The following is a 22,498-nucleotide window of genomic DNA, read 5'->3' on the forward strand; positions in this document are numbered from 1 at the left end:
CATTATTTCAATCTCCGTTGTTGAAATCATTTTACTATTGTGATAAATTAAAGTGATTATATTTAAAGTCAGGGGTTCTTGCCAAAAAAAACGTAATAGTAGTACTACAATTGCGTCATATTTTGTCAGCAAACATCCAAGCTTACTCAATAAATGTACCGTCAACGTGGGCGGCTAGATTTAGCCATTGCTCTCATAAATAGTATGTAGGTCGGATACCAAATCGCTTATCGATAAACAAATCGTTCAATCTTACATTTCAGATTTCCTGTCTGTCACAAAAGTGTCTCCAGTCAACACTTATATCGCACTGAGGCGTAATTGGGTAGAGAAATTCTCTGCATCCGAGAAATTCTAATCACTACAGTATATCAACTCAATCGCTATAAATAGAGCCGTAAACAACGGTCCTATCTTGCGAAAGGATCGATTAATACATGTGGAGATCAAATATGTATCTTCACCAACTACTTCAACAAGTCACAATATGGTAGTATGATTCGTCATAACCATAATATTGGTAAAACGCTGGTAGTCAAGGTGATGCAATTACTCTACATAGTAATGATGCGTCAACTTGACATAGCTACATCAAATGCAGCATATATCACACACAATAGATCTAACAAATGGTTGCACTTAAAATACCCAATAAGGGGAAAAAAAACTGCGAGAATTCTAAGTCAAGCTACCATTACTGAAAAATTTAAGTATGATTTCTTCCAACAAAGCTTTACGTTATAGTATTTAACTTCCAAACTGATAGATATAGGGACACTTGATCCTAAAAACACATCGCTATTAAGAATAAATTTTATTAAAATAAATAAACAGCAATAGAACTTTCGAAGTTCTCATTTAAAATGTTGTATTGTATCGCTGTTATAAATGGAATATCGTTGCCCTAAATATTGCGATGAACTATGTGGCATCGTTTTCAATGGACGACTTGTCCCGTGCCAACTGATCAAAGTCAATATCGAACCGGATCCTACTGGTGCACCACTTTAAATTCGAATCGAGCTCTGTGCTGTAAATATGCTGCTTTTATTGCGATGTGGACTTTGAGATTCAACCTCCGACTGCGCTTTATTGCAGTTCTCGATAAATCAGCACATGTACCACTAAGCTGTGGAAGCATCGTAGCTTTCTATTACAGACAGATTAACAGATCAATCGGTGAAACGAGACAATTCTAGCTAAAAGTACTCACTCTCTTTCCAAAATACTCGATTTGTATAAATGCCAAAAACCAAAAATACCTGGAAATGTTTCAGGCAAATCGGTTAAAAGCCAAAATTACCGTCTTCGACCAGAGGTCACACAAACTGAACACTTAACATGTACCATGAAAATTCAATCAATAACATTCGCAAAATGAAAAATTTCGGCTTGAAATGTACCATATTTTAATGCTACTATCACTTCTTGAAAATCACAAAAATAGGAAACAAAGCAATTTGTTCTCTAACCATTTGTTTTTAATTGTTTTTGATATGGGTACATGTACCATCGTCTTTTTTGACACTGATGGCATCGTATCCCACAACCGACACATTACCGCCCCACAGATTAGTGTTTATTAGGCACATTCAGAACTGCAAACTGCCAGATACCTAAGCTGTAAGTAGTATTTATGAATTTTTCATAAGGCATGTTTCAGGCCTAGAGAAATCGAAAAAAAAATCCCTCCCGAAAGTTTTCTAAACCGGAGCGGGATTCCAATCCCGCCACCTTTACCATGGTATACATTGTTGCCGAGCAGCGCTTAGCTTCTGAAGGCCCCTTTAGACATACAGTCAAACCACGTCAAATTAAGTGATTGCAGTTTTACAGCCTTGATGAGTGCATAAAGAGTAAACTAGCTGCAACAAGTTTGTTGATATTAAGGTATGCGGGTAAAGACATAGACATGAAATCAAGCCCCCGCATAAGAATCAACAACATTGCCAGGAACATTTCAGTTAAGGTAATTTTTCCTCATTATATCTTCAAGACTGAACTGGATTAGAACCTCCAAGCAATATTTAAGGAGCGAAACACAAATTACGTGAAGGATTATTCTGTGTTTCTCTGCCTTCTACCACCTTTTGCCCCACAGCAAGGTGTTTCATATAAAATATATATTTGTTTATATAGAGCGTAAGAAAACGATATCCCCTCATACCCATGTGTCGTTACGTAATTAGTGTACGGCCCCTAATAGTACGAAATTGTAAGCAATTATAGCACTAGTCGCTCATTCATGCATTTTATTTTATTTATTTTTTCTTTCATGCAAGATGCTTTATCATCTCGAGCCACGATGAACAAGGATAGTATTGAAATCAATTACATACGGCATAAATGACTACAAAGCTTTGTTTGTGAAAACAAAAAAACATACAGCCTCATAATTTTATGGCATAGTAATGTCTTAACCCATGTCATCTGCGAAAGCTGCCTTCTGGGAATGCGGGACACTGGATGGGGAACAGATTGAACTGGGACTCGAGTTTGTTGTCCTTTGGAACGCCCGAGCGCATCGGAAGTTGCTTTGCTTAGATGAAATGTGGTCACCGAAAGGTAATTTATGTTCATTTTCAAATGGGAACCGTTGAAGGTAATAATATCAGCATCAAGTCTCAGTTAACCAGAAGCAAATTTAAAGGCCAGATCTTTTCATCGTCAGTTAAATAGTCGTCTTTGAACTGAAATGTTCGAGAATCAGATAAGTAGGAAATATAAATGATAAAACAGTTTTTAATGCAACGAATATCAAAAAAATATTTTTGTTTGTAGGAGTTGAGCTGTCAATTGCTGGAAACCCTTTGGGCCTTAGCTTATAGCCTTCATACATTACTTTTGACTTTAATATTCCAATGTACATTAGCCTCGACAAGTGCTGCATTCGCATTAATTCACTAAATAAATTAATTGCAAAAATAAGTGTTATACATTGATATAGTTTGTACATTATTTGTGAAAATTGTAAAAATTATGAAAAAAAACATCTACTTGTGTGGAAGAAACCGAACCCGGTCTATATTCGGATAGGCCTCAATAATAATTTCCAAAGATTCTTATCAACAACATAGAAGAAGTTAGCTCTATAATAAATAAATCATTGAACACATTGTGTTGTAGTCCCATCTCCACTGCAGTTACATTTTTGGTGTAAAAATGGTGTATTATAAGACCATCCGACCATACCATACCATACTATCTGTGAACGTTTGTTTGTAATACCCAGAGTGGCATAACAAAAGCTCACATAGATTGAACGACAATCAATATTGATCTGGATAGTGTCAGATCTGAATAAAAACGCACATTAAGCAACAGATATGCACCTAGCGTGGTCTCCGACTTGGCTTGGGTACGAGCGCCGGCTAGGGACAGCAAGGACTAAGTCAAAGGGCTTCACGGTCTCTTCCTAGACCTCTGCGAGTTGTGGGGCCGGCCTAGGATGTAGTGGGGTTTGGCATTCAGCTCTTTAAAACTTCAATTAAAAGCTGCATGAATCCGCAAGCAAGCTTCACCAAAGGGACCGTGTACCGCACTGGCTAAAGTCCTGGTGTTTGGTGAGATAATAAACAGAACTAGTCTGCGTCACGGTTAAACACTGGCCAAAGTCCTGTTGTTTGGTGAGATAATAAACAGAACTAGTCTGCGTCACGGTAATTTACTAGCTGCCCCAGCCCACCGAACAACGTACGGAAACAATAATCCCCATAGCTCTTGCCTTTTCATTATTTTTTTCTGTGTATGGTTAGATATGCTCAACTGTACATCCACGAGCAAGTCTGGACAGTCTATGTTACTCTTCATGATATTATACACTACAATGGCTTCTGAAGTTGAGTCGTCTAGATGAGGGTAGTTCCAGATCGATTAGCTGACATTGGGGTCTATAGGTAAGTGCATTGGATCGTTCCACGGTAGGTGCCGAAGAGCGAAACGGATGAATTATTTTTGAACTCGTTTAATGCGAATCACTTGGGTCGTATGGCACGGCGTACAAATAGGAGCAGCATATTCTAAAATACTCCAGGGGTCTCCAGTAGCCTTGTGAGCGAAGGCGTAGGATTAGATTTAATAACTGAGGAAATGCTAATAGAACACTAAGTTGAAAAGAAGGTCAAGTTCCAGTTGGAATGTAGAGCCATTGAAGAAGAAGAGGAAGAAGAAGAAGAAGAAGAAGATTCTATTGCGGTATCGGAAAAGTATAGCTATAGAACTTTATTGGGGATACGATTCGGCAGAAGGTGATTACGTTACATTTCGCAGCATTCGCGCTCATTCCGTTCTCATCACACCAACGGCGGAGTACGTCAATATCAGTTTATAGAGCAACACAATCCAGCAAAGAGTGTGTTACACTCAGAATTTTGAGGTCCTCAGCGTACAGGAGCTTCGCAGAGGAAAGGCAGTTGGTCAAGGCATTAATAGACAGGATAAACAGTAAAGGTCCCAGCACGTGATGGAAGGCGTAGGTAACTACTGCATCGTTTACTAGCATGCTGTTCTCGTTCGCATGGAACTAGCTGCTTGAACTTTGTCGCTGATACACGATCCCCTGAAAAAGATTTCACGGGAGCTTCCTGTCAGATCGATCAATACTCTCCATGGAATATCCCATCGAATCACACCTTTCCGATCCTCAGTTCTATTATCTGGAGTCTGGACCCATCAACATCCTCATCGGTATGGAAATGTAGTCTGACTTTTTGCACGAAGGTTTTATGAAACTAGGCCCTGAAAACCAGTCCAGAATGGTTGGGAACAATCAGACACCTGACCATACTATGTACAAAGTTCACATTACTTCTGTGATATCCCTCGACGAACAACTGTCTCGCTTTTGGCAAATCGAACCCTTCTGGACCAACAGCGCCCATTTAGTGAAGGAAAGCACATGTTAAAAACATTTCGCTGTCACTGTCTTTCGCGACAAGCCTGTTCGCTTTGTAGTGACACTGTTCAAAAGTCAATTCATCCTTGATCGGTTAGGTAATTCATACACAGATATAAATTCCGTAGTAATTTTTTTTTGTGTCTTTATTAAGGAGACTTTCAGCCCGAGGCTGGCTCGTCACCGAGAGGGTAAAAATTACTATTTTGTAGACTACGCTCTGTTTTTAAAACAACCATGAAATTTCAATTACAATCAACCATGGTTTCAGAGAAATTCACCACTGTTTCAGTTCATGTGACAACATTCCGCAAGGGCCACAGTTGATTTTTACTACGCGCGTGGTAAACTCGAACGGGTTTGTTGTCTGCTGAAAATCGTCGGTGCATATTCTTAAAATAACCCTCGGAATGGTAGTTTCGACCGCAACATTTTTTTTGCGTGTAGAACAAAAGCCAGTCGAAGATTTCTCGCACTCAAACGTCGCCTGCAAACGTCGCCTAAAGCAGTCGCCAAAGGACGGTTCACATGAATTTCCTTTCACTTAACTATTTCTACACAGAAAAAAATTCCATGGTAACAATTACTATTTTGTAGACTACGCCATGTTTTTAAAACAACCACAAATTCACCACTGATTCAGTTCATGTAACAACATTCCACCACGACCACAGTCACGCATGGTAAAATCAAACGAGTTTGTTGTCTGTTGAAAATCGTCGGTGCATATTCTTAAATTAACCCTCGGAATGGTAGTTTCGACCGCAATATTTTTTTTGCGCGTAGCGAAAGCTTAATCTGCAAAACATTTTAACTGGTGTCGACAATTAGGGCAAAGCTGAAGAACTCTGCCAAAAGCGTTTACAGTTAATGCAGTCTGTCGGGATAACAACAATCCTCCCTATCGTTAGATTTTCCATCTGTCTTATTTAAGATGGGGGCTGCGAAATGGTGAGTTGACATCCGGGAAGGGGCGCCTAACATAGCTCTGGTCCTCACAAGTTCCAATACTCACGCTTCCACGGGTCTTAACTTCCACGCCAGTTAAGGGTTGCGTACTTAGCTGGTCGTGTAGCCTGGGCACTGTTGTCCTTCTGACATCAGCTAGAGTGAGAGTGTGCGTCCTGTGGGGTCTGCCTAGGATGTGGTGGGGTTCGACAGTGGGCTCTGTTGAACTTCTATAAAAAGCTGCTTGTGTCCCCAAGCAGGCCCTATCAAAGCGACCGTGTGCCGCTCAAAGCGCACTAGCCTAGTCCTGGTGTTGGGTGGGACTTTAAACAAATTTGACCCGACTGATCGAGCGTCTGTTCACCAAGGAGATGCGGCTCCAACAGCGTCTGTTCTGGCATCCAGCGGCTGATTATGAAATGCTATTCCCCGGAAGCTATACCTAAGATGGCAGCCCCATCCCGGTGGATAGGGAACCTTGGGCCAACAACCTACTGTTCCCGAAACATCAATTTGTTCGAGAATCCGATAATGAAAGAATACGGACTGATTTTACGGCGACGACTCTTAGCGCGAAACAACGGACACGAATAGGAACATGGAACGTTTTAACCCTAGCCCAGCAGGGTAAATTGGCACAACTTGCCAATGAGCACGCCGCATGAAGCTTGATATCCTGGGACTGAGTGAAGTCCGTTGGCCAAACTTTGGAGAACACAGAACGCCGTCGGGACAAGTTCTGCTATACTCTGGTTTACGAGGTGAACACGCTCCTCGCCATCGCGGAGCTGGCTTCCTACTAAGCGCTCAGGTACACTCTGCGCTTATGAAGTGGGAACCTATAAGTGAAAGGATAATCGTTGCCAGATTTAGAACACGGGTCCGAAACCTTATTATAATCCAATGTTATGCGCCAACCGATGCTGCCGATCTGCAAGACAAAGAGAACTTCTACAGTCAACTCAATGCCGTCGTAGATAGAATTCCGAAGGGTGATATCAAGATCTGTTTGGGCGACTTCAATGCGAAGATCGGATCTGACAACTCGAGCCATGAGCGCATTATGGGACGCCATGGTCTCGGAGAAATGAGCGAAAACGGAGAGCTGTTCGCAGAATTTTGTGGTAATAACGACATGGTGATCGGGGGATCGCTCTTCCCTCATCGACCGGTTCACAAGGTCACGTGGGTCTCCCGTGACGGCTTTACAGAAAATCAAATCGACCACATCTGCATCAGCCGAAAATGGAAACGGAGCCTTCTTGATGTACGGAATAAACGTAGTGACGATATCGCGTCTGATCACCACCTCCTCATCGGCGAAATACGCCTACGCGTTGCGCAGATTCGTCGGCAGGAGGAAAGAGTTGGACGACGATTCAACACACGCCGACTGGAAGATGCCACGGTGAAACGGTCCTTCGTTGAAGAACTGGAGACGCGTGCTGCAGATATTCCGGAAGGTGGCAGCGTGGAAGACCAATGGACCGCCATCAAGAATGCCTTCATCACCACCAGCGAGAATAATCTGGGCGAACTACGCACCCAGAGAAAACAATGGATCACCGATAAGACCTGGCGAAAGATAGAGGAGCGAAGAGAAGCCAAAGCCGCGATAGAGCGATCGAAAACCAGAGGAACCAAAGTCTTAGCCCGTCAACGATACGCGGCTCTTGAGAAGGAAGTAAAACGCTCATGTCGACGGGACAAGCGAGCGTGGGCAGACTCTCTGGCCGACGAAGGAGGGAGAGCCGCCGCAACCGGGGACATTCGCCTCCTCTACGATATCTCACGACGCTTAAGTGGGGCGAAGATGAATGCAACGATGCCTGTGAAAGACGCGAATGATCAGTTATTGACCGACCCAACTGACCAGCGGAAACGCTGGTTCGAGCACTTCGAACAACTTTTTCAAGTGCCAGCCAGGCCATCACCACCTCGGCATGATCTGCCCAGTATCCGAAGTATAACACGCGTCAATACCGAAGCTCCATCACTGCTAGAGATTCAAACAGCCATCCAAAGCATGAAATCGAATAAAGCCCCAGGGGTCGATCGCATATCAGCCGAGATGCTCAAAGCTGACCCCATGACATCCGCTCAACTACTGCATCGTTTATTTCGTAATATCTGGGACACCGCTACTTTCCCGGTCGACTGGATGCAAGGTATCTTAGTGAAGGTGCCCAAAAAGGGTGACCTGACTGTATGCGATAACTGGCGAGGCATTATGTTGCTGTGTACCGTTCTCAAAGTTCTGTGCAAAATTATCCTAGCCCGGAAGATCGATGCGACTCTCCGGCGGCAGCAAGCCGGATTCCGTGCCGGAAGATCCTGTGTGGACCATATTGTCACGCTCCGTATCATTCTGGAGCAGGTCAACGAATTCCAAGAGTCCCTTTACTTGGTATTCATTGACTACGAAAAAGCTTTCGACCGTCTCAATCACGAGAATATGTGGGGCGCCCTGAGACGCAAGGGAGTTCCTGAGAAAATCATCGGCCTCATCGAAGCACAGTACGAGGCCTTCTCGTGTAGAGTGCTGCACAATGGGGTCTTGTCCGACCCTATCCGGGTCGTGGCTCATCGTAATCGACGAGATTCTGGTAGATGCGATTGACCGTGAACCAAACCGCGGGCTGTTATGGCAGCCTATAACCATGGAGCACCTAAATGACTTCGAATTGGCGGATGATGTTGCACTCCTCGCGCAACGGCGCTCTGATATGCAGAAAAAGCTCAACGACCTTGCCGAGCGCTCCTCTTCGGCAGGTTTAGTCATCAACGTCAGCAAAACCAAATCGTTGGATGTAAACACGGTGACTCCTTCCAGTTTCACAGTAGCCGGGCAACCAGTGGAGAATGTTGAAAGCTTCCAATATCTTGGTAGCCAAATGGCGTCAGACGGCGGTACCAAGATCGACATGGCGCACGGATCAAGAAAGCAAAAAATGAAATATCTGGAAAAACAGGCAGATAAGTGAACGCACCAAAATACGAATTTTCAACTCTAACGTGAAATCTGTGCTGTTATACGCTAGTGAAACATGGTGTGTATCAGTGGAGAACACTCAACGGCTGCAGGTGTTCATTAACAGATGCCTGCGGTATATAATTCGGGCCTGGTGGCCTCACAACTGGATCTCAAACAACGAGCTCCATCGTCATTGTCACCAGAGGCCGATAGCAACAGAAATTCGGGATCGGAAGTGGGACTGGGTCGGCCACACTCTACGTAGGGGCGGAAACGAAATCTGTAAACAAGCATTAGACTGGAACCCAGCAGGACATCGCAGCAGAGGCAGACCCAGAGGCTCATGGCGGCGAAGCCTCAATAAAGAAATAAAAGAAGTCGACCGAAATCTAACCTGGCAACAGGTTAAAGCGATAGCCGGGCAACGCTCAGGATGGAGATCTTTCAAGTCGGCCCTTTGCACCACCGGAGGTGTACAGGATCCATAAGTAAAGTAAGTTATTTAAGATGCTAGGGTTACAGTGGCAGCCGCTGGATGACGTATTTCGATATTTTTTTCCGAAATGGCCTCACGATGCACTGTTTTTTGGTCGAATCATCATCCTCCAGAAAGCATATCATCAAAGGTGGTCCCTTCCGCCGATTCCATGTGGCAGAAGCGCGCCTTACCACGGTTAGGCACAAACAAGCACAAATCTGGTTTACGTTGAGCTCGTCTTTGATTTCTCTACGCGTTTATAGCATTGTTTCAACGGTTCATTGATCGTCGAGGTAAATCTGCTCTCATAGAGTATGACAACGCTCGAAACTTCACGAAAACTGTAAGAGGACTGAAGGGAAGCTACCCAGCAGTTCCATTTGCAACAACATCAGAGAGAAATAATCAACAGCTGTACTGACCAAGGAACCACCTTCAAGTTTATACCGCCCGCAGTTCAAATTGTAGTGGGCTGTGCGAGGCAGCAGTAAAATCCTTTAAACAACATCTTCGTCGAACTGTCGGATACTATGTTCTTTATTATTATTATTTCTCAGTAACATGTGTAGTGAATGAAAGTCTTCTCCATTCAACTCGGTCCATGACTGCACGTCGCCAAGACTGCGTGTCTGTGGAGGGTCCGCAAATCGTCTTCAACCTGATCGATCCACCTTGCTCGCTGCGCAACTCCTCTTTTTGTGCCCGTCGGATCGTTGTCGAGAACCATTTCCACCGGGTTATTGTCCGACATTCTGGCTACGTGCCCTCCGCAAGCGATCCGCATATTTTGGAGGTCTTTACTATTTCATCCATGGTTATTCTTCTTAGATCCGGGATTAATGGCTTCTAAAATCAATAACACATGTCTCAGAACGTCGATGGGCCAGCATAATATGTATAGCTAAATATCTCTATTCGGATACCTGCCCAAATGCTAGAAATTTCAACGCAACTGTTATTATTATTGCCACTACAATGAATCATTTTCATTGAATTGATGTCCGACATTCTACATACAAGTCCGACACACTCTAGACGTCCGCTTTTTTTCATGGATGGACTATTTAGCCTTGAGCCAAGTCAAGTCAGAAAGAAACACTGAAGACGGCCATACTGTTGAGGTCGAAATACGCATCTGTCAAGGTACAATCGAATGGTGGAATTAAATGGGATTGTACGAAATCGTCTTATGACAAGTGAAGACATTCCACTAAGCTTAAAATAATTTTCTTAACACTCAGATAGCCAAGACCTACAATCTATCGAATTCTCGACTGATCTGGAACACTCAGTGGAGTTCTATGATCGACATACTAACGAGACTTACGTGGAGCATACTTGACGATCACGTGTTACGCTTTTGAGTCATACTCGATGATCGATTTTGAATATTAATTTCCTCAATAATTTGGAAACCGTCATCGCGTTTAATATCTTAGGAAAATATTTAAATTTGTTTAGTCGGCAGTATGATCAAAGCGATTGTGAATACTATCAGGTCTCATGAGGTATAACTATTCCTCTTTTCCTAATAAAGTATACATTTAGTATATACATACATAGAAAACAACTACAATTTCTACGACAAAACACGCACTGCACCGAGCAAACAAACTGTTATTATTTTGCTTCAGCACGTGCCATTTCCCAGCGCATTAATTCGTTGAACTGCAGGTTATGAGCAACTCACGATCGAGCTCATACACAACTGTACGGCGATGATGATAAACGCCCAAGCAGAATGTTGTTCACTTCGCTCGCTATCGAAGAAACCGCACTAGACGCGTGTTTATATGTACATTTCTGAACGCCGCATCGGTTAGTTCACGGACGGTTCTCCATCAGTCCACCGGCTTTTTTAGAGTTTGGCCGAATAATTGGCGGTGAGCAGTGATCCACTCGTCGTCGTTTCAGTCGTTCCGATCGTTGATACTGTTCTTGGTTAATTACTGTTGATCACTAGCTATTGTAACCTGTTTGTGAGAAGAAATCTATGATCATTGCTGTGTTTTAGGAAAATAGAAGGTGATTATTAATAAACAGTGATGCGTGCAGCAGATCTTCTCAAACATGTCTGCCTATAAAATGGTCGAAAACTATTATTAGTGATGGTCAACCGTGAAGGTCACCTGTTATCCAGTGTAGTGAGAAATATCAGAATAATATGCGCTGATTTATTTTTATTTTTGTTTTGAACAAATTATTGTGAGTTTAGAATATTTGAAATATAACTTGAACTAGGCAGTTGCGGGCTTGATCACATTCTAGAGCAGACAAAAATCGCGTTCAGCTTGGATGTGTATCATACCAGATATCGTGTTTTCTTTCGATTAAACCAACATAAAATAGCTTATATAAGCTTGGATTGAACAATGATTTAGGAAACACGACCTACGCCAATGCTATGTGTTTTGTGGAAGGCAAAGACGCGCCTTCTTGGTGCATCGAATGAAACGCGCTCCGATTTGTGGGTCAAAACGTATCGTGAATGGATATTTATAGAAGAGTTGTTGCGACTGCGAAAGAAGATTGTTTTTATGCAGCCTCAATATTGTTGCGACCGTGCCTCTAATTCGTTTTTGCGTGTTTTAATATGCATAGTTGGTTGATAGTGTGTCTGATCGTAAACGTGAAGCTGTCCGCCACGGTACCAAATAGTGGCGGGCCTTCAAACAGCAGCCGGAGAATACATTTTTTTAGTCAATATTCGGAAATTTGCGTAAATTTGATGCTGGTGTGTTTTATTCTCTTGAAGGCCTTAAAGTCTTCAGGCGTAACCATATATACGTGGTAATTGTTATTTGAACGCGTTGTATATAATCATGGAGAAAGGTTTTTAGCACGCTTATCATGAATGTTTTCACAACAGTTTAAGAAAAGGCACGTAACTAAGGGACTGTGCTCTAAGTGTCTATAGAATCCTAACTTAAATTTGCGATAGTCATTTTGCAATAGTTGAAAAATCAAAAGATTTACATCAATAAATTGAAACTATCTAAATCGATCCAGATTTCGATATCTATCCAGCATCCAACCGGTCACTATGCTTCATTGTGCCGACTGAATGGACTTTGAATCCACGCGACTTTCGACTAAAGGAATTGAGTTGATGCGAACGGGACAAGATGAATCGACATAACAAGACCGGCCCACACGGTCGGAACCCCTCCTTCACCCTGTAGTTCAGAAGCCGGTTCTGTGTGCAACGTGATGCTGGTATTTTTTTTCTCTTGGTGCATACTTCTCTCGGAGATGGCATCCGCGTTTGTGTTGCGCTCTGCTCGGCGCAAAATAAAAAAGATGGACTTCGGACGCAGAATGTAATGTCATCAACGGTTATCACTACGCTGCTGTTGTGGCTATGGCTATTTTGAACGAGGCAGAGAACGATCAATTTGGGGTTGAAGTTGAGCACCTGTTCTGGCAATCAACTGAATAAAACACGGAACTTATGTGATGATGATATGTGTGTAATGCATTGTTTCATTTTTATATCAAAACATGTGTAATCAGATCTATTTGCTCACAGATGATGGCAGCTCACTTACATCATTTTTTTTTATTATCAATAATTTTGATGATGCACGCTCACCGTTAACAAATTGTAAAATTGGAAGACAAAACTGATTTGTGTAGCAATCTTCTGGTTTGGAAGTTTTACTAAGTCTCCCTCGCGTTCCAAAAAGGTCAGTACTTACTAACTGTTGATAATTTCGGGGAATTACAACAGATCCGGATGTGGCTGAGGTCATTATTTCTTCTCTATATGATGCGAAACGGAATGTTGCATGATTTGTTTTCATTCAATGTTTGACCTTGCCACCATTCGCGGCCCATCAAGAACCGGTTTTTAGCAGCTAAAGACATGATCCATAGTTTTTAACCCTTTCGAAACCATTTCTTTCGCGTAAAACTTGGTACTGTGTTTTCCCATAATAAGATTTAAACGAATCAACTGTGTAACATAAGCATCTGACTCAAACCAGAGGAAATTTGGGTTTTAATTCTTAGAGGAAAAACCCAAATTAATCCACCTAGCGGTGATGATGCCTTTCTCGCTCATTATATAAAATGTATCGAGAAAAAATCTTTAGAGCGGTCAAAATAGCACAAATATAAAACAAATAATGGTTTTTGACTGTCGTATTATAGACTTCCAAAAATGTGTCAAAATTGGATCGTGAAAAAATCATCTCGGGTACTTATTCAAAAGGACGTATGTGATTTTGTAAACAAAGATTGAAACGTCGATTTGTCCAATCTGATAGTACTCCCACGCAAAATATCACCACAAACAGGTAGAGGCAGGTTTTGGCTACCTGTTGGTGGTGTTGGTTAGCGTGGGAGTGCTATCTGATTGGAGAAATCGACGTTTCAATCTTTGTTTACAAAATCACATACGTCCTTTTGAATAAGTACCCGAGATATCAAAACTGTCATGGAATCGGGTGTAGACGAAATCAGGGGCAGGTAAAATTTGAACATGTTAAAAATCGAGTCATCACTGAATCTTGTACATACTCGTTCATGGAATGATGGCAGTTTCAATGCAAAGAATTGAAAATAAATTTATTTGAAGTTAAATTGTAAACAAGTAATCAATCAGAAGCCTGAAGGCGTCCATTTTTGAATGAATAGAAACCAAAAATAGTGAACTATTTAAAGTACACATGTAACAAAATCTAAAAAAAATCAAAGTATCTTCAAAATTTTGAGAATGAAGCTAACACTATTTTAAGAGCCTATTCTGACTACAAGCTTTATCAGTATAAAGCTATGATAAGACGTCTCTTGGTGTCAAACTTTTCGTGTAACATCTCGTAATCTGAACAGACATCACCTTTTAGAAAACCAATGATGTTTAAACGTATGTAGGAAGCATTTTTGACAAACTGAATTATTATTTAGGTTTTCTTAATTATCATCGGATAATAGTAAAAGAGTAGAACCACATACGCCCATTATTGATGAAATTTATTCATTTGGAGATAACAAAGACAAAGTTAGTTAGACAAAGTTAGCTCAAATCCTATTTGCGGTTGCGTATGAGAAGCTAATGGTAGATAGAAGTTGGTTACGCCGGAAACTAACTGGGCGACTTGATACTTTGAATTGTTCTAATTAAAGCAGAGCTCGTCATTTCCTAACTCACACACCCATTTGTTTCCAGAAAGTCGACTATGCATCGCTTACACCCATGTATGTGCAATTAGTCAAAGGGTTTAAAAATTCCATCATACCAGCTAACGATTTTTAAATGTCAAGGTTTTAATTATGTCTATGGAAATCAAATTAAACATGAGTTATGAAAAAAAATTATCGAAAATTTTAAGATAAATAAATGCATTTGAAAAACGCTCCTTTCTATGAACATTGAAGTTGCTCCGCCTCTCCTTGATGGAATATTTCCTTGCCAAAGAAGCGTGACTTGAGAAAAATTGTAATCAGTATTTGTCGATGACACTTGATATTCTATTGAGACTTCACTAGCTACGAATTCAAATTTTTTAATATTCATGAAAAATTCGTGAAAGCAGAATAGAACTGCTATCGGCTAGGCGGCTTAGAAACTCAGATTTCTTTTTGAACGTGATCAAAAATGAGTTTGTTTTTAATACTTTATATTGTAGCTATAACTTTTATGGTAATTCGGTAGCATCGTCAAATGCAACTTGTTGCAATTAATTGGTTAGGGATAAATGCCCGTAAAATGAGTGAGTTTTTGAAGCGCATTTTGCATGTAAAAAGTGAATTCTGGCCATAACTGCTGAGCCCGCTGTGTGACCCTAAATGACCGGAACGAAGCTATAACAGCGACTCTCCGTAGATGCGTGTGCACGCCACGGAGGTCTGACAAAGAGGCAAAGTCATGGCTTGCTGCTCGCCGATTGACACGCTGATGTGTAAATCTATCAACACACGCTGAAGGCATTTTACTCAAACCCCACATTTCCCTTCTTCTCTCATTAAAAACGCAAAAAAAATCTTCTAGCATAGGATGCAATGCTTGTTTTTCTCCTGGCTTATTTAAATGAGACGAAGGTGAACATCGGTTGCAATTGAGCAACCGGTTAACTCTATTGAAAACTGCACACCAAAATAAACTTGACTCACCATGATGGTTTTAATACCAGAACAATAATTCAGAGTGTGGGCTCCCAAACTGTGGGTCGCGAAAGATAAAACGTGATTCATACTTTCGATGGATGATTAGAGAACAACAAATTTACGAAGCCAATGACAATTTCTTCCAAAAAAACATTCCAAATCTTACCCAAAATGAAATCCAAAACTAAGCGGTGTTGAGCTTCATTACTAATAAGATTTAAGAACAACCTAATAAACACACTTAAAATAAATCGCAGATTTCTGTGAAATTTCACCGAAATGTCAACAGCAGAACTGTTCGGTAATAATTTTACAGATTTTTTGGTGGTTTTGACAGTTGAACAAAGGAAAATACCGCAGAAAATCGGTGAAATAATTACCGAACAAATCTGCTGTTGAGATTTCGGTGAATTGAAGCAAAATTCACCGAAATCTGTGAAATGATTTAAGTGTGAAGATAAGAAAATCCATGCTAATCCAATCCAAATCCAAATCCAATCCAATTCCAAATCCAATTCCAATCCAAACCAAATCCAATCCAAATCCAATACAAAGCCAATCCAAATCTAATTTAAATCCATTCCAAAACCAATCCAAATCCGTACATTTAATCCAACTTTTAGTTTCGCGTTTCTTCCGAATAGCTTCCGGCAACCTTATTGACTTTTCAAATCTACTCCTACAGGTAATCCCGCTATGGCTACTAAGTCAGTACATTCCAAGATACATTTCTAGATAATATATTTGGCTTTCCGAACAGTACAGCATTGAATATTTCTCCATTTCTCTCAGATTTCGTTATATCATTGCTCAACTGGTAGTCTCATGTACGTCGCCAAGTGGCTTCATGAAATCTTAATTTGTTTTAATCAAAATCAATGCTTTGAACTTTCAATGACTTTGAAATTTTCTAGATCGTAAACTATTCTCCGTTGGTCTTCCATACGTGTCTTGTGATTTAGCAAACCACCTAGGACCTCCTCCGCCAACTTCTTGTAGGCGGCGCCCTTTTGCGAGACGCCCCGCTTCAGCTCGAGGATCATCTCGCCCATGCGGGTACGTCTTATTCGACGTACGTCGGCGCCGAGTTCACCGAGCTTGACGTCACTCCTCATCGCCTTCAAAACATCCGAGTACTTAGCCTCGTCCGCCGTGATGACTAGGGCATCGCCCCTGGAGCGATTGGCGCCTACCCTAGACTTCTTGCTACCCTCATTCGCCTGTGCCTTCTTTTCGGCCCTTGACGTCTCCGGTTTCCTCTTGTTCTTGACCAGGGTCCAGGAGGCGTCATCCCCCTCTATTTCCCTGGTCTGGTGCGGCTGAGAACTTTCAGCCTGCCGTAACCCCTTACCACCGTCTTTCCTGAGTGGACGGACCATTCCAGGTCCTTCCTCCCCCGGTTTTGGAGGAACCTGACCGGGGTTCAGCTTCCCAGCCCCACTACCCTTGTTCGGGGTAGTAACCCTCCGCGTTTTGGAGCGGCCCCAGGGAGCTCATCCCCTGGAGACTGTCTCCCCCGTTTTTGTGTCTGCTCCGTTGGAGCAGTCACCCCCGACGTACCCGCAAATACTTGAGCCTCAGTCTGGGTAGACTTTGGCACCACCGTCTTTGCTGGCACGCCTTCGGTCGATTCGACCTTGCCCGAGTCCGCGAATCCTTGGGCCTCAGTCTGGGTAGACCTCGACTCCATCGATTTCACGGGTTTACACTTGGCCGTCCCGACCGCCCTCTCCAGCTTGGCGTCCAGCATCGACTTTCGAGGTTTCTGCAAGCTCCTCTTGAGGTCCTTGCTAATATTATGCTTCGATGACGCAAAGTCGATGATGGCGTCCAGCTGTTCCGTCGCCACCTTGAATGCCGAAAGCCCATCGCGTTTGCGGTTCTTCGCCTCCACAAGCCATGGGCCGTCAATAACCCCTACCGGCGTTTTTCTAGCCGAGAGGAAGGTTGAGTGACCCACGCTGGCGCTGCGCACTGAGCTGCCGACTATTGCCTCTGGCCTCCTAGACGGAGACCTGAACAACCCACCTCTTGCGAAGGGGTTGTCGCCTACACTACTACCACTAATTGAAGAATTGACTTGGTTTTCCATTTTGGTCCCACGAGTTGCTCGGGAAAAGAGGTCCACCACGCCAGAGCCTAGCATGACGCGGTAAGGGACAATTACTGTGGAGGATGCCCAGGTACCCCACAGGCTCCGTTAAAGGCCTAGCTTATTAAATATTTCACCCCCCTGGCCATGCATCCCCTCGGCACGGGTCGCTTGACGCCTTGGGATTAGGGGTTAGGGACGATGGTCCCGGTCTAACTCGCAGTGGCCATGGGGAGGAGTCGTCAAGCCCTTGGACAAAGTCCCTGCTGCCCCCTGATGTGTGAATCTATTAACACACGCTGAAGACATTATACTCAAACCGCACACTCACAGTCTGATATGCTGCCGCTAACCGCAAGTTGGGCACATCTGTATATGGCGTCCATATACAGATGTGACCGACTCGCGGTTAGCGCAGGCTATAGACATCCCTATCTAACTCCCTTAGCCTGAAAATAGCCACCATGTCCCGGGCACAGTGTGTAGATAGACCGCTGTCAGTTGCATGAGATGTCAACTATCGTTAACAACACCAATGATTGTAGCTTGATAATTAAAAATATCCACAACAATAAAGGAGCAGGATTTATTTTTAAATTCTGCTCAAGCTTTTCACGGTGAAATAAAAGACAAATTGTTGTTCATGTAGATAAGTTTTGAATCAATTAAACTTATTAGTCATATTTAATGAATATTCCCGATTCAAGTTGCATATTGAAGAAAGCTGAATTTAGATGTTTTATGATGTTAAGCTTTTTTAGATTTGATGTACGTTGCTCGGCGTTGGTGTTGGTGTTGGCTACGCTAAACATGAGCTCTTAGCATAGGCCTGGGTTAGGGGCAGTATGGCCCATTTCCAATAGGAAATAATGAAACAGGATTCCCTGTCCTATACAACTTGTTGTGAGTAAACAGGTTAAGACTAAGTGTTTAAAAAATAAGTGATTTTTTTAATGCTAAGCGAATAAAAAAAGTAAAAAAAGTATATTATTTAGCCAAAACTTCCGAGCCCAGAGTCCCATTTTTCAATGGGAAACAATCGGACAGGATTCCCCGCCAAAAGCAATTTGTTGCAAGCAAATCAGTTAATGGAAACTGCTTGAAAAGTTGGCGAGATTTTCCATGATTTTTTTGCGTAAAAATGTATTTTGACCATGGCTTCTGAGCCGGTCAGCTCAGTTTTCAATAGAAAGCAATGGGACAGGATTCCACGCCGAATGCAACTGGTTGCGAGCAAATAGCAAGACTTCTTGCGCACATACACACAGACATCATCTCAACTCATCGAGCTGAGTCGATCGGTATATAACACAATAAGTCTCCGTACTTCCTATGAAAAGTTTGTTTTTTGTGCGAACATATAGCCTTTACGTATACGAGAAAGGCAAAAAAGACGCTCTGGAATTTGCGATCGGTTAAAAACAAGGCACATTCCAAACAAGGCACATGTCTCGTTAGTGTGCAGTACAATCATTATCCATGACGGACAATGTTTATTTCCCTTGATTAGATTCCGACAAAAGTTCTTACTAATGAGATCGAAAACCCGTTCGCATCACACATTTTTTTCTCCAACAACTTTTTCATATTCCTAGCTTGTGTAGGGAAGAACAGTTCAAAATACACCCCTGAAGCTTTTTCGATGATTTCACCAATATAGTTCATAAATGCGCAATGTTGTTTTAAAACAAACCGAAAATACGTTCATTGTTAATGAATTTAATGATTATTTACGTTAAAAATATTGTCAACGATTTCTTAAAAAAAAATTTCTTAAAAAAGGCTAAACAAGAATTCCTAACCATTTTATATTTACAAAAATAGCTACATTTCACAATAATCTCTAGTTCAAAACAGCAAGGTTTTAATTACTTTAAAATATGTTCTAAAATTTGGCCTGGGGCAAAACGCTCGAATGGTGGTGTAAAATGACTCGATTGCATGTAAAATAATGGTGAACGCATGGTTGTTTGTTTTGTTTTAACGGATTGAACGACAATCTTACGAGTGAGAGGTGAAAGAATCGTAAATCGTTAAAGCGAGGTGAAAATGAAGATATTTTGCTATTTTTTCCATTGCAGCTCAACAATGAAAAACTAATATTGAATTGCAATGATAATATTCGTTCATAAATGTTCTACAAAAGGTTTTATGAGGGATTGTATGCGTAAGACCATTTTGCCCCGTGGGTGCTTTATGCACTGTTCTCTCCTATTTGGCTCCCACGTCCGCTAGAAAAAAAAAACCTGTAGCGAAGTTTGGGGCAAGTAAGCCATCCGGCATTTATTCAGTAACATAACTATTAAACGACCCAATAGATACACGGATAGTTTCGATCGTATTACCTAACTAGTGTACGGAATTTTATATAGGATAGTCAAATTTTCCCTTTTAATCAAATTGAGTGCAATTTTATAATATTCCAACTAATTTGAATAAGCGGTCAGATTATATACATAGAAACAAAATATTGAGTAAGAGTACAATGTAGTGAGAATCTTAATAAAAGAGTAACTGTTTCTAGTAGTTATTCAGTAATAAAACATTTTTTAATTCACGAAAAAAGACAAATTTTGTAAATTGTTGATCAAAAAGTGCCAAGTGCAAAAGTGCCACCCCTATGTTCATTCTCGTATTGCCATTCTCGTACAACGAAAGACCGAAAGACCATAACATCACTCCAATATCGAACCTTTATATTTGTGCGTGTGTATTTTTTAAAACTTTGTAGACACACTTTTTGGAACTCGGCAATGCCGATTACTTCGCAACAAGTTACATTCGTCATGAAGTGTGGTCCCATTGTTTGTTACTTGAAATTCATCGGACATTGCACTTCGTACCAATTAAAAAATGATTCAGAAAAATATTTTAAGTTTTTTTTAGTGGAATGTATTCAACCGTCTAAGACGAGTTAAGTAACCTCCATTTAATTCCACCAATTATTTCGATATCTTTACAGATACGTATTTCGACCACAACTGTGTGGTCGTCTTCAGTGTCTCGTACTTGACTCGACTAAGTGAAAAAAGATTGTTTTTCCCAAAAAATCAAGATCTTTTTTTTTTCAGGACGTGCAAACACATGTGAACTGTTGGAAATAATGGGATATATCTCCCTAAAGTGCTTTTTCGACTTTCTAATAGTTTTTACAATATATTTTATAATGCACGAGAAAGGCATCATCATCGCTGATTTGATCTGTTTTTTTTTCTCATTTGCCAATTACCTATCTAATTAGTTTTTTTCACTGGTTGAATTGAAGCGTGTAGGAATTACAAGATTGCAACGACTTTTGTCTAAAATTGGTAATATTTTTGTGGACATCTGTGGCAGAGTCCTGAAATTAGGAATTCTATGAAGTTCATTGGTACTACATATATCAAGGAGGGAACTTCAGAATTATTTTCAAAATTTTTGAATCTTCTGAAGTGCCTTTTTTCTGCTATTGCAGCAACTATTTCATATTGGTACAGCATACAACATGGCTGGTCTAAACATTTGTTAAAAAATCAAAAATTTGTCAAAACTCAAAAGATAAAGTTTTGATTATTTCTATTTCGTTTAATTTTCTCCATAGTGAAACTGTCAAAAACGTGAAGTGGATGGTGCTTAAATACCAGCGATTCACGTCCCAAAAAAGTTAAATATCGGCCAGAATGGAAGCGGCAGAGCGTTTTTGGGGTATCGGCTGTAATTTGTAGTGGAAGCAGCTCCTTGGGACAAAATAACATGATTATTAACAAATTTCAATATTCCCAGAACATCAACGCTTAATGAACACTCCAAATTATCCTTGAGTTCTGATCTTGGTTGCCTGTATAATCAACAATCTTCTACGGGGTCAGAGCCATATTGGATTTGGAATAGCGAGACATCACTCTCCTATCACGAACATGTCATTGTATTACCAGGATATCAACGGTGCTCCATACTACTCTTGAGCTCCGATTTTGCGACTAACTAACTAACTAACTAACAAAGCGATCTACAGGGTGCTTTTGAGCTGGTGCAACTCCGTACAACATTATTTTGCTATTGTAAACATGTCACAGTGCTCCCAAAACATTTTTTCTGGGACTTAATAATTAGTGAAAATATATGTTCAAATTTATATTGAAAGCATATCCGGGTTTCAACAGGCATTTTTTAAAAAGTTACAGAACATCTAACTTAAGGTGGCACACTTGCCCCGAATTCCGCTATATCGGTTTTTGCCCGGACCGAATGTTTTTGTTGAGGGAAAACCAACTATGACTATGGAGGCGCCCATGGCCAATTTAAAGTTTCTGTCAGATTACTATGCAGGTGTACCACATTGAGATGTGCGAGCTAATCCCAGGCCTTCATCCGTTGGTTCCCTGTGCAATTGCAATTGTTCTGGTCCATCGCGGAGTTGCCACTACGAAATGCACGGTCATTATGCTCATGCTCATCATTACGCAGATATTCCAATTAAAAATTTCCTATTGATATTTTCCCACATCTGGGAAGTTCGATGATATAGCGAACAAAACATTGACTTCCAGGGAAAATAATAAACCTCAATACTGTTGCTTGGGAAAAGCGCAGTAAATTGGTTCTGAGAATTATCGTTTCCAAATGAATTTCATACCTTCTTTTCTTCCACGCAGTACATTATTACGGAATTTCATACCATGATATTGTATTGCTTTTGAGTATGGCAATGTAACAGCTATCGATGCCATCGAAACGATTGAACTACAGTCATCATACGTTCCATACAGCTTTTCTGTATGAATTATCATTAGAGAATGAAAAGTTTCTCTGCGGTTGTGTTTTGTAAATCTCAATCATTATTTATCACCCTACAGCGATAAGTTTTGTTAAATTGAATCAATTTGCTGTAGTGATTAGAATTTCTCGGATGTAGAGAATTTTCAGTACCCAATTATGCCTTTCTGGTACTTAGTGCGAAATAAGTGTTCACTGGAAACTTTTGTGTTTTCAACTTCGCTTAAAAATTACGACACCTGCAAAAAA

The 22,498-nt window shown here is 41.2% G+C and overlaps 2 protein-coding genes across 4 annotated transcripts in view; one reads left to right on the top strand and one right to left on the bottom strand.

Annotated features, from left to right (window-relative positions):
- The window catches only part of LOC134228012 (potassium voltage-gated channel protein eag), a 183,081-nt gene extending 181,631 nt beyond the window's left edge, over positions 1 to 1,450 (bottom strand). Inside the window, exon 1 of the mRNA XM_062709769.1 lies at positions 1,263 to 1,450. The gene's annotated coding sequence lies outside the window, so the exon portion shown is untranslated. The remainder of the gene's footprint in view (positions 1 to 1,262) is intronic.
- LOC134228013 (uncharacterized) overlaps positions 1 to 22,498 on the top strand; it is a 74,406-nt gene that overhangs the window by 15,385 nt on the left and 36,523 nt on the right. The window contains exon 1 of one of the 3 annotated variants that reach the window (XM_062709770.1): positions 11,103 to 11,319. The exons of 1 other annotated variant lie outside the window; for it this stretch is intronic. The gene's annotated coding sequence lies outside the window, so the exon portion shown is untranslated. Of the gene's footprint in view, positions 1 to 11,102; positions 11,320 to 11,474; positions 11,500 to 22,498 lie in introns of those variants that run through there. One more of the 3 variants, XM_062709772.1, reaches the window with a different exon arrangement.

Source organism: Armigeres subalbatus, chromosome 3 (assembly GCF_024139115.2).
Source record: "Armigeres subalbatus isolate Guangzhou_Male chromosome 3, GZ_Asu_2, whole genome shotgun sequence".
Taxonomy (NCBI): Eukaryota; Metazoa; Arthropoda; class Insecta; order Diptera; family Culicidae; genus Armigeres; species Armigeres subalbatus.